This window comes from Metopolophium dirhodum, chromosome 9 (assembly GCF_019925205.1).
Source record: "Metopolophium dirhodum isolate CAU chromosome 9, ASM1992520v1, whole genome shotgun sequence".
Classification (NCBI taxonomy): Eukaryota; Metazoa; Arthropoda; class Insecta; order Hemiptera; family Aphididae; genus Metopolophium; species Metopolophium dirhodum.
This window is the reverse complement of record NC_083568.1, coordinates 218,883-230,624: the sequence shown is the minus strand read 5'-3', so window position 1 is coordinate 230,624 and position 11,742 is coordinate 218,883. Positions and strand designations below refer to the sequence as shown.

General features: G+C 30.0%; 1 protein-coding gene across 1 annotated transcript in view; it reads left to right on the top strand.

Annotated features, from left to right (window-relative positions):
• LOC132951670 (Y+L amino acid transporter 2) overlaps positions 1-11,742 on the top strand; it is a 43,952-nt gene that overhangs the window by 20,553 nt on the left and 11,657 nt on the right. The window lies entirely within an intron of this gene.

Genomic DNA, 11,742 nt, shown 5'->3' with positions numbered 1-11,742 from the left:
CGGACGGAAGGTAAAGAAAAAATTCCGACGTACCTATGCGTTTTCGAACTAGATGAAAACACGGACTCGTCTGAGGGTAAAATAATAATTACTTCCGTCGTGTGACGGAACCGATACAATGACACGTGTCCCGCCGATTATGACGATTACCCACGGCGAAGGCCACAATAATAATACACGCGAAGCGCGCGTCGCAACTATATATATATAGGTATTGAGTGGAGTGTACTTAGGATTTGAGAGCGGTGGTTAAGATTTTGCTGACTTTCCTCTCAATAACATAAAAAGTATCAAATTTTTGAATATTATAATAATGTTATAAACTATGCTATTAGTAAATATTGTTTTATCATGCGATTGAGAAAATCCTGATGGTTACCTATATATTATTACTAATTTTATAGTTTAAATAAAAAAAAACCATGGTAAGGTATACTATAATGTTTTGGACAAATAATTCAAATAAAACAATCAATTAATATAAAAATAAATAATTGTGTTGTTGAAAACCAGATATAGTTTCATCAAACTTTACACAGAAATCTGAATATTTTCATACAACATTTTACAGCCCCATAGAATTTTCAAAAAAATTTCCACCAGTGGGTCTTGCGCAAATTGGACATTGCGTTTGTCATGCGTTATTGTGCAGTATAAATGTATAATACATTATTACAAAATATTTTTAATCTATGGATGAGTTTTCTCGCTAAACACCGATCTATACATATTATCAAACAAGCTGTTATTGTGTTAGGTTTAGGTTATAGCTACCCATATTTGTATAGATAGTATTGTTGTTTATTGCTTTTTTTATCACCTCTTTACACGGATATAAACATAATGTACCTCTATAATGGGTACAATAAATACAGTTATCGTTAGAAAAAAAATCCGTGCGCGTAAAAAATGATAATCGAAGAGTTCGTAGTACATACGAATATTACCTAATAACGTTACTCGGTCATAATATTATATTATTCAAACGTCTATCATTCATCGCGCGTAACTATATTATACTACATATTATATAGATAGGCTTCATGTTGACATACTAAATATCGGTATTTAACTAAGAGAAAAAAAAGTGAAACTATAACTATATCAATTACGTTTAAAACATATTATATTATACGTAGGTACATTATTTCATAATGTCTTGAAAATATTGCACTGTCATTCTCACGAGAAATGCATTATTATATTTACATATAGTAGATAAAAATTGTATAGATATAGTAGACACATATTATATTTATATATAAATATTTATTCAATAAAGTAACATTTTATGCATGGATAAAAAAAGTTATTAAAATAATCAGTGAAGTGGACCAAAATAAGCGGTGGGAGTAAAAGCATGCAGGGCTCCTATAAATTTTAATCCAACTAATTCCTACATTTTGTGTTTTCAACTCCAGTACAGTGCTACTATGGGTATTTTAGTGTGCAATTATCTATTTCAGTTTTTTTTTAGCATTATATTATTATGGTAGATACCCATATTTTGAAATTATGGGTATCTTAAGCGAATAAGTGACGTTTTGATCCTTTGGCTTTAGGTGTTTGAATGTTAAAATTTTAGAAAATAAAAAAGATATATTGTTTAATACGTCATATGATAAGAGCTTCAAATTTGAAAAATCTAAGAGGGATAGATATTCATAAACAATATAAATGGTGGTTGGTGGATAGAAGATTACTGCAAAAAGTATTGGAGAGATGAAACCCCTTCCCAATATCACTTGGAACACTAAAAATAATGGTAAAAATAAGAAAAATATTAAAATAAATAAATGCATGTATGGCTAATTTTTGAAAAACTGTTGTCAGAATTTTATTAGAAATTCTCAGTAAAATTATTTCTTAAAAACAATATCACAATACAAATTAGATATACGAAATAAAAAAATTATATATTGGTTTTAAATAGTTTAACTATTTATGATGTGATACCTTATGCTTTTAAGTATTAATGTTGTTATAAATATATCTATTAACTGTTATATATGTAAGTATGTAACTATATAATACTTATTGCTGGTTTCACCCTCTCTCGGTAAATATTATAAATGTAACTGAAACATAATAATTTTAACTATTATTATTATTTATTGATTAAGTATGCGTTTATCAAAATGAGATTCAACTTCAATTGTCATTGGAACGTAAAACAGAATGAAAATATTTTATTTCATCTTTATACCAACCAGTAACTATATTGGTTGTAGTGTTGTACGTACTAAGAGAGAGATTTAAGGAATAAGGATTTCGGTGTTAAAGAAATCGGTTCTTCGGAGTACCTATTTGTACCTGCAGTAAGTTATCAATGTCACACAATCGGACGAAATCGATAACTATAATCATTTTGTATTGTAGGTACCTACATCATTATCAATAGACGTAGACTGGTGTGTTTATTGTTATAGATTTCACTGCACCTAAACCATTGAACTTATTGTAAAATAATTGTTTTCGTGAAAAAAGTGTTTGATCTTCGACCAGAAAAATATCAAATTATATTCGTACCTACTAACTTTCTAATCTTGAATAAAAAAAATAACACTAAGAAGGGATATTTGATATTTTTATATCACTTCTAACGATATCCATTGTCCATTGACGACAAATTATTATAAAGTAATATGATGTGTATCACTGTGTTTACTGAAAACTTTTAATTTTTAACAAAAATTTAGCAAAATTTAACAAAAATATAGAGCATCGTTGTGTTCAAAAAAAATAATATAAAGTAGATTAAATCTTCATAAAATATAATTTTAAAGATATATTTTTAGCTACCTACCTATTAACAATCTTTCATCAAACCATACGCATTAGAGAGGTTCATAATATAGGTACACGTTTTCTGCACTTTTTCTTCCCAATTACATTTTCACGTTCTGTACACAAATATTTCATGTTTATTTATTGGCATAAATAACGTCTTATCAGATAATACTTATTATATTATGCATATATATATATATATGACAGCTTTACTATAATATAAGTGGTAACGAACTAACGTAAATTAGTTGAATTTAAAAAAATTAAACGTAATAGTTTTGATTTTTCATCAATTATAGGTACTTATATACTAATAACAAGGCATAAAATAGCTCAACGATTATATATTGTATACGTAATAGGTGTTATTCGAATTAAAATAAACTCGAAACATTTAGCCTAATGGCTAATACAACACCCGTCCGGAATTTAGACTGCACGCTTTAGTTTTCTAATCCTTATTATATTATTAGTTATTGTGTAATTTGTAGGGCGTTGATTTTTTTCCATTCGCATATTATATACAACTGCAGCTTTGTGACCACTCACTGACCGTTTCAAAACAAATTACCCGTCGTGAGCGCCTTATCGGAATTATTCGAATCGTCGTTTTCGGCGGTGAATCGTCAACGCGATAATGACGATGATGATAATAATAATAATTGTTACGCGTCTCTTAAAGTATAACAATAGTGTATAGTATAACATATATGTCAAACCGACCGGACGAGAATTTCGATTTCGACGAGGTGTGTTTGAAAACTTTTCATACAAGAACCATCCCGTACGTATAGTACGGCTATATATAATAATATATCCGACAAAAATATATATATATATACACAATATACAATAATATCATCTCGTCCGGAATTCTACGCGTGTACATCGTACAATAATAATCCGTCCGGCGTCACACGCGGTCGTGATATATATTATATTTTATTGTTGTCGTGTGGATCATCGGGGGTCCCCCGGTCGTGTTAGCAACAATATTATATTACAGACGACGAGGATGCCAACCTTTCACAACGCCGTCGTTTACAACACATGATGTACAATCAAACTGTCAATTATTATTATTATTATTATTATTATTATTATTATTATTATTATTATTATACCTATCGTCACATATCGTGTGCGGCGCGACACGCGAGATCACACTCGCTTAGTGCATCGGCGTGTTTCTCCCGGCCGGTGCTTAATCGCACGTCGAGAGCGAAATTCATTGTTGGTCCGTCGGAAAACGCGTTCGAAGTCTCGGATTTCTATTCCGCGAGATTTCGTCGCGGGTACGCTGCAGTCGAAACGGACGTCAGTCACAATATTATATTGTACACGCGTATAATATTATAATCGCAATACTCTACCTATATAGTGATGACGATGACAGTGACGAAGATAATGATGATGATAATGATGACGATGTCGATGATGATGGTGATTCAGTAAACCATACAAGTATAATATTACGATTAATATTTATAGCGTTCAGGATACAGAATAATACCGAATGAAAAAAAATTATCGGTGATAAAATATATTTTGATTTTGTACTTAGCTTATAAGCAAAATATTTTTCTGACGACTTCAATAGCATATACCTACATAGCTGGTGGAGAAGTGCACCAACATTTGGCCAGGGCCCCTTGACTTGTTAAAAATTTAAACACTCATTAAAGTTTTTACCTTCTGATAACTGAAATCATTTGTATGAAAAACACCCTTAACCAGAAACCTTTAAAAAATCACCCTGTATACATGCGTGACCACTCCGACCAGTCGTCGAGTGCAACTGTCACGTCGCCACCAGTTGATTAACTACTCGCGAACAGCATCCATCATATAAGTGTACTTCTAACTTATCCTATATTTCTCGTTTTATTTGGTTTGCTCGGGATGTCAGCGTGATAGGTGAATTTCTTTTCTCTCCTCCCCTCAACGTCAAATGATCAATCGGTTTTGATTTTGATTTTTTTTCCGGCAAACAAGACCCCCCGATAAGATTTGGCGTGTTTTTCCGTCGCTTGGTATAATATAATACAATAGTCGTGTACTCGTGACACTCGTGTTATACTGCCACAGTGCCGCATCAGATGAAAACGAAAACCTATCACGACGTTTATAATATAATTATTGTTGTTGTGTACGGGCAGGTATACATATTGGAAAGCCGCCAAACCAATTGTTACATATATAATATATATATATACCTATTATACCTATATCCGATTGATGAATAAAAAATGTAAAATGTTATAATATGACGACAATAAGTTTGCCGCATGTCAAAATTCGCGTGAAACGCAGGCCACGAACTCGCAATTGTGTGTGAGACGGAATAGTGCGTCCGATAAAATATAATATAGGTACTTGATACTCCGAATTATTTATAGGTATATAATATAAAATTGTAGAGACGCGCATGACCGGAACAAAATCGAGTAAGTACACCGCACTACGAGTTAATAATATTATGTTTGTGTACAAGAACCACTTGTGTTCGAATAAAAAAAAGCAATTTAATATTATAATATGAATAGATAGGTAGGTGAGTAATGAATGTATAATGAAATGTAAGATACTCATAAATTATCAGAAAGATTGTCACCGCGATAGGAGACCGGACTATGATGAATATTCAAGGACCGTGAGTTACCGTCGCTAAAACATAATTATAGCCTTTATAGGTACCTATATAATAACCTATAATAACCAGAGATTGAAACCGCGCAGAAAAGAACAGATTCAGAAACCAGACACTATCAAAAATCAAAATATTGTAACCAGGTCCTAACCAGATTTAGGACCAGAAACTTCGAGAGTACTATAATGGAATTTTTCCATGTTAGTTTTGATATTAATCATATAGGTTTATAAGACCAGCATGAGTTGGTATATAAATTATACTGGAATCAGTTGATATCGGTATCGACAAAAAATAGTTTATTTTCCTAATCGGACAGAAAATTTAACGAAAAAATTAAAAAGGTTTCAACTCTTGAATTAATAAAATTTTAGTTACTGCGGGTATTACATTACCTACCTGCTCAAAACAAACCTAACTACATATATGTAATACTATAATACTAAATATTGTATTATAAAATAATCATATTAAACAACACTTTTCAGCTAACCACAATATTTCTACACGTGAATAGTATACTGTATACAAATGTATAGATTTTTACTGGCTAGAGTGACGAATATTATTGTAGTTGAAGTCGAAACAATGATTGAAAAAAAAAATTAAACGCTTGATAAAATATGAGAAAAACAAGTTTATATAATTTATATGAATTGCCGAAACGGTGTCGCGACACGGCTTATTGAGAGTAGTTAGGTATATACTACAATGATACATAAACGACAATTAAAAAAAAACAGCTGTACAATATAAGGCATATACCAGATACCTAATACTTACATATATTAAAGTCTCTCAGCGAACGGTTTTCACGCGACCAAGAAATCGGTCGTCCGTAGCGATCCGCTAAAAATGGGTGTAAATATATGAAACGTGTAGGATTATAAATAATATTATGTGATATTATTGTAATGTAGCCGGTGGTCATTACATAGAATTGATTAAAATATATAGTCAAATATGGTAATTATATGCTTAGCCATAGGCTAATAAATGGGTGCCCAATAATTCTCGTGGTTTGGTATAAACATAGGTATCTATATTATAATTATTATTGACAGTCGTTCAAAGTATTTAAAGATTTTTTTACAACTTATATACAACGAAAGGGTGGTGATCCACCAGACACGCACAACAGTATTTTTTCATCATAATAATGAATTCAAATATGATTTGATGCGTTTTTATTTATTATTTTTGTAAATGTTCTTGGAAGTATAGGTATTTAAACCAAAATTCAAACGAGTAATTTCTAAATGATTATACTTAATGTACTATACCTGCCAACCTATAATATATAAGTATATAGTATAGTATATAGTATATACAAGGACAATGCGCAATCAATGATAATATCTATTAAGTTATATTGAGGCTTTAATAATATACTTGTTTAAAAACTATACGAATTGATTTTAATATATTAGCATTTTAAACTGTATTAAATGTGTCTTAAGTATTAATAAGTAAGACTAAAAATTATATAACTGGTGATGATAAACTTTCATTAACTATATTAAGGATTAACATTATTATTTGAGCATGAAGTTTTAGTTCAGATATCTTAGTACTCTAAAAAATTCCTTATTTAAGAATTGGAACAAATTCACTATTAAAGGATAAATATTAAATGAGAATAGGGGTGGGGTGAGCATGTTCGGTGAAATATACCCTGTAGTCTGTACATAAAATATTATATAAGATTATAAGACCATTATTTTATTTTACAATCTGTTCTTTTTTTATAGTTTTTTTACAAGACTATTTTGTACCCATGTATACCTACCTACCCTAATTGTAAAATTATCATTGCAGAACCTATGCCGCAGCTGTGCATTATAAACAGATCGTTTTTCCGTTCGAGCACTTCCTTTAACGATTTGATCGCAATCGCCGTCATAGTCTCGATGCAGCGGATAAAGAGAACATTAAACTATTAAAGATTAAAAAAATAATAATAATAATAATAAATCGCTTTTCCTCTCCGAACAGCGTAGGTACTTTGTCTACCTCGGACAACGGAAAATAAAATAATGCCGTATCACCGCGTGTCTCGCGAGAAACATTGTAACATAATTATTATTATTGTTTTCGTTTTTCACAAAATATGTGTTATAATAACGCGAAATTATTAAAAACAATTTTTTTTTTATTGTTTCGTTTTCATTCGACCACCATAAACCCGCGAAACATTCACGCGCATGCTTCCTTTATAATAATAATATAATATAAGTCTCCTATATACAGTCACGCCGTAAAACATAAACATATATAATATTCACCATACATTGTAATATTATGTGTTATCCGTGCATAACTAAAACCAGTGATTTTCTAAACTTCATCGGATTTATTTGCTTTTCAGTCGTACTGCAGCGCGTGTTATGCAATGGTCGTTCTTATGAGTTTTACATTCAGGTTAGGTTTAGGTTTTTGTTAAAACACTGATCGTGTAAATAATTGATTATACCCGAAACGGTTACAATATCCTAAAACATAATATACAATGATTTTTATTTTTTTTCAAATTTTCATCTTTTGAAAATATTATTTAGATACAATAATATTTTGAATACAATGCAGCTTAATAGAGAGAAAAAACTAATTATACTCGACCAATAAACGAGCTGGACCGTAAACTGATTTTGATTAAATTTATTCGATAAAACGATCAATTATATTAAAGAATACGAACTCCCGACGAGTGTGAGGACAATAGGGCATTATTATTTTTTATATTCTATAAAAAATGATGATGTGTTTTTATTCTTGGGAAATTGGGAAAAATTGCCGAGCATGGGTCTCTTAAAGAGATAATGATCAAAACAATTAGTATTCTGACATATTGTACTTATCTATGGTATATCACCCAAAACACTAGTATATTATTTATCAAGCTAAGGATGTTCACTTTTTAAATATTTCAAATTTTCAAAAATAGCATTTCAAAAAATATTTGTCCACGAAAAACGATGTAAAAGAATATCAATTACGATCATGATATTAAGTATTGTACAATAAATGAAAAACCTATTTTGAAATGTAACTTATTTCTAGGGCCCGGATTTATATGCATTTGCATGTTTTTTCTGAATAGTCCAAAAAGTAACTAGGTAATAGCTACAAGTTTGATTTGTAATCAATAGATCCGAAATATAAATTTTTATTTTACATATTTTATCCTTTTTTGACATGTACTGCATATTTCTGTATTTCACGATTTTTATTGCATTTACACGGTTTTTAAACGCATAATATTTTGTAATATTTTGCTTATTTTCATTAAAATAACGTATTTATAGTTATATTTATAATCCATGTAATTTGACGAAATCGTTTTCTTATCTGAGACCTATCGGGATAAGTAGTTATCTGTTATTGAGAAGGTTTTAGTGAATCATACATTAGTCGTGTTTGTCGTGATCCGAGTGCTCGTATTTTATTTTGCCGAAAAAATGCCGAAAATCAGCGCAACTATACGTCCAGTAGGCTAAATACATTTGTTGCCGAATATTAAGGTATTTTTTCTACAGATGGCTTAGTTTTTCTCTGTTTAAAATGTAACGTCAAAGTGAATGGCGAAAAACGTTTTACAGTCAGCCAACATTTATCAACTGGAAAACACAAAAGTGCAGATTAACGTACGAATTACTAGAAAAAAATCAAACATTAATGCAACTTCAAAATCTCCTTTTTTTTCAAGATATGTGCAATGCAGTGGTTTCAGCAGATATACATTTTAATAAATTAAATAACCAGTGCTTCCGGGAATTCCTAGAAAAATACACTAAAAACAAACTATTCCAAATGAGTCAACACTCAGAAAAAATGATTTATATATCTATTATCTGATAATACGACCGAACCATAACCAACATCTGCAATTATATTTCTAATCAAAAAATATGGATAAGTATCGACGAAACTACAGACGTCGAAAGTTGTTATATAACCAATGTGATAATCGGTACACATCTGAAGTATTAGATAAAGCAAATCATCAAACGATTTGTAAGTTATTCGATAGTTCTTTATTTTTACTTTGGCTGGAAGGGTTACGCAGAGATGATGTTTTGCTTTTTATCACTGATTCTGCACCATATATGGTCAAAGCAGCCAGATTTCTAGATATATTTTTTACAAATATGATTCATTTAACATGTCTTGCTCACGGACTACATCGTATTGCTGAAGAAATACGTAAACATTTTCCAAAGGTATATAATTTAATTTCAAGTGGGAAAACATTTTTCCTGAAAGCATCGTCACGTGTATTATTTTTTAAAACTGAGTTACCCGATATTCCGTTACCGCCACAACTAATAATTACTAGGTGGGGTGCTTAGTTAGAGGCTGCTATTTATTATTCTGATCATTCTCAAGATTTTAGTCGTGTAGTAAATATGTTTGACAAAAACGAGGTGGTATCCATACAAATTACGCAAAATTTAATTCAAGATCCAAATTTAACTAGTGATCTTGCTTACATAAAATCGCACTTTAATTTTTTGCCGAGCAGCATAACTTTATTTAGAAGTTTAGAGCTAGGTTTTTAGAGCATATAAATCCGGGCCCTACTTATTACAAATGTGAAAAATATTTGGCTGCTTTTTGATTTTAAATTACATTTTTTAGGAAGAGGTTATTTTAAAAATAAGTTGTTTTAAAATTAAATTGTAAAGAATTTCTATAAAGTATATATAATTACATAGCCTAAAAAAGTATTAATAACTATATTTATTTTATAGATGAAAAATATATAAGGTGTTATAGTTATGTAGAGACGATTAAAATACGTTATGATTAGTTACGCGTATTTGTTTTAAGTTGGTTTTTAAGAGCGAACAAACGAACCCTAGTACCCTACAGTTTTAACTTTAGTAGGTAGGTACCTATATTTTTTCACGTTTTTAGTTTCGTTAACATAACATTTCTTCGGCATAATCTAAATAGAAGATTACTTTTCGTAATTCCAATACGTTTTGCAAACGATCAGTTTATTATTATCACATAATTACTATAATAATTTATCGTCATAATATTATGCTGATGAAAAGAGCGTCTTAACAGGTGGTAATTACATTAACTAGTTTGGGAAATGTCTAGGGGCCGGCTTAAAACAGCGTTTTATGTGGGAAAGCATCTTAAGCGGGAGTGTCTTAAGCGAGTTTTATTGCGCCTATGTTTTAATTGAAATCTTATATAATATGATATAATTTAGGTAAGACAATTATTCATTTATTTTTATACGTACAAATAGGACCTATACCATTTAATTTTAAACTTTTTAAACGACATTTTTTATCATTATAAAATAGGTATTATTTTAATTCCCGCAATATGTTAAAAACAGATAATTAGATTTGAAATCCGTTTATATACACAATATAGGTACACATCTGGTCGTACGGGTGCAATATTATATTTTACCGCAGTAGGACATTTGAGAAATTTTAGGCACCCACACTGGCACACTCGTAAGTCGTAGACAACTATAGACTCATTAAAATGTATCATCAATGCAAAGTATAATATCTACTCATTACACTATTACAGTCAGCTAGCTGTTAATAATAAATAATATAAAATTATACAATACCTTTTTTACAACTATAAAATCAATTTGGTCTGTTTGAAATATCAAAATTTATATTTTATATACGCATCATTATTATTTAGAAACATTTATGTTTTGTAATCATTTTAATGCGTATTACTTCAGATCACATAACATACCAATAGTATATAATTGCTTTTGGTATAAAATACTCTTGTAGGTACCTCGTTTACTGTTTACTGATTTTTACATCACAGTTTTCGTTTTCTCCGTCGATGTATATTTGCCTATTTCACTCGAGTGGTAGATATATTACAATACATAACAACTATGCAATACATATATAAGTCGTAATGTTATCATTATTGTGTACATTGGATACAAACGCCATAAGTTATTTTCCATAAAATACGGAGACAGTAAGACACTTCCAAATGACACGTTCTATATTATAATATAATCATCATACTCCCATAATATTTTATATATATATATATTCATAGTACAATACTACAATATATAAATCGTAATTTATTACTGTACAATATACAGAGTGGTTCACTAAACATGCTCACCCCCTTTCACTATTATTTATTTATTTAGTCTTAGTAGTTTTACACTATTTAGTATTTCAACATTTTATAGCATGGTAATACAAGTTTGATAAATGATTAGATTATACAAAATATATTGTAACTATTTGTTACGCGTGTAAAGTTAGTAAACAGTATTGACTCATCAT